The sequence below is a fragment of the Dipodomys ordii genome, unplaced genomic scaffold (genome assembly GCF_000151885.1).
Source record: "Dipodomys ordii isolate 6190 unplaced genomic scaffold, Dord_2.0 Scaffold65, whole genome shotgun sequence".
NCBI lineage: Eukaryota > Metazoa > Chordata > Mammalia > Rodentia > Heteromyidae > Dipodomys > Dipodomys ordii.
Window position 1 is genome coordinate 1,142,266 of NW_012267281.1, and position 2,628 is coordinate 1,144,893.

Genomic DNA, 2,628 nt, shown 5'->3' on the forward strand with positions numbered 1-2,628 from the left:
GTGCCTTAAAGTATTTTCCTTTTCTTCTGTTTTCTTTTTTCTTTTGCTTGCTTTCTTTTCTTTTTCTTTTTCTTTTTTCCTTCTTTTCATTTGCCTCCTTTTACTTTATTTTCCCCAAACCCAGAAACGTGTCCATGGATAAATGGGTACTCTATCTGCTCCTCAGAATCTAGACACACACAAAATGTGAATCAAGTTTTATTACACTCTGGTCATCCTGAGCAGGAAACCTCTCCACTGGCACCCACACTGTACAATAAGAATGAAGGTATCCATGAGAGGATGAGGAAAATAGACTTGCCTTGTACACTGAATGGCCGATTGATTTTATTTCCATTTAAGCACAGCAGTTTGCTATAAATCTCTTCATTTTGCCCCAAAAGTTACTCCTAAAGGAAGGGGAAAAAATGAAATATTTGTTGTAAAAAAAAAAAAAAAGATCTGCCAATCATGAAAACACATTTTGTAAGACTACATGGATTGAGGCCAACCTGAAGCCAGGTCGGGTGTTGACATGTCCATCGCTGTCCTTCTGGGTGCAGGGACCGCTGGGGAGGTTTGGATCTTCCAGGTCTCTCTCTGGAGGTCTGACATCATCGTCAGCAAGCTCCACCTCGGGAGGAGACCCCACCTGCTCATGCGCTCCCATCACTGCCCACACTGCCTCGCAAGGCCTGACATCTTATACATAGACAGGATTAGCACGGCCCCTGATGTCGGAACACACTGGAGAGTGCTCTAGGCCTAGCGGACTTGACCAAGCTCACAGCCCCAGAGAGTGCAAGCAGCCACTGTTGGCAGTCACACCCGCAGAGGAGAGCCATGAAAGGCCAGTTTAGAGCCCACTGATCAGGGTTTGTTGAGTGAATACTCTGTTAAATAACAAAAGACCCTCCCAGAGGCACGATTTGAGTTGTTGCTAGAATAGTGGTTTTATCTCCAGCATTTTATTCTGCTGTATATCACTGCCACTGGGTTGCATATCCAAGTTCAAATATACAACTGACAGCTGGACGTTGGACCCTATGTACGAATATCACATTTGGGCAGGAGAAAAAAACAACACCCAAGTATTGTCTTCCTAAGCTTTTACATTGTGGCCTGCAGCACACAACATCATTGCTTCTACCTTGCTCTTGAGACCATATTCTCCGCATTGGGTTGGGCAAGGTCTGTGAAAGAGAAATATGATAGGTCCAGTGTTATTCTGGCCTGCTGGGGAGAAGAAATCATAGCTAGTGGAGTGTCTCCTAGGGAGCATGCGCTGCCCGGATAATCTCCCCTGTGTGGAAGGCAGGTCTGCTGCCTCATTCATCCACCTGTCCCCACGGCCAGAGCCCAAGATGATAAGCTTTTCAGAGTTCAGCTCGGCTCTTACCATGGTTGACTCCTATTTTGGCAAATGAACGTCGCTGGCAGCCGCTGACGTCAGCCCAGAGAGCAATCAGCAATTGAAAAAAATAAAACCTAGGAGAGTAAAAAGTCACTTTTTAACGGATGGGCAGAGAGTAGGTGTGAAGCTCTTGGGCTGGGTACTAAATAGGTTTTCTGGTGGGTTCAAAGGACACACCATCTCCAATGCAATGTTAAGGACACCCAAACAGATAAGTGTGTGTTTTTCACTTGGGTTAAGTGAACGTGAACTTGTGTTTGTGATATTTGCACTGTAGACTTCAAGGTAGGTGTTCAGTACTATGATGGCAAAGAACATTTCCTGCCTCTCTTTGCTCCTGTAGGTGGGGATACCCATCAGTGGCCTGATAGGGTTGCATTCAAATACTATGTTTATTTGTGATAAAATGCAGCAAACCTACTAAATAAAACCAATAGTTTGTAGCACATTGTACAGAGAACTTGAATGCAAAGGGAAAACTGACTTCCACTTCATTCTGACTCCCATGAAGCCTTTCAGCAAAGCCTTTTGTGTTCGGGCCTCGACCACCTCAGTGGCAGAGGGCTGGAATCAAAGACACTGGAGGTCACTTTTGGATTTTTGCTGGATTTAAAGCAAAGCCATCAGCAAATGCCTCTGTCGAAAGTTTCCTATGCAAACTTCTATGTGTCTCAGTGTCCAGAGGCAAACTTCTGAGGACCACCAGGGAGTCCTAACCAACCTCATCCCTCTCTACTGTACCAACAAACCTCACGCAGGATTCACAGACCTGGTCCTTCACAGACTGCACATTCCGAAAGATGGGAAGCACTAACAGTGTTCTTTCTAGACTGGATAGTGAGCAGGAGGACTGTGCTGTGCTCAGCTCTGTGCCCTTAATAGTTGAGTAGACAATTAAAAACATTTTGAGGTCCCTTCCAGACACCCTGGGGCCTACGTATAGCAAGGGAATTCTCCATCCAGAGGTCTATTTCAGCCAAGACCTGCTTAGCTATTTGATTAGAAGGCATTGAATTTTCTTCCACCAACCATCTTGGTCCTTCACTGTTCTGTAGATTTGAGATGATTCGTTCTGTCTGTAAGTCTTTTCATGCTAGTACCCAGATTATATCTTTGTTCCTTCATTATTTACACTTTTGATTTTGCAGTCTGCAGCAGAACACACCGTGTAGCTGAAAAACATCTTTCAGTTGCTCAGAGCTATTATTTACTAACTAAGCACCATTCATTCTTAA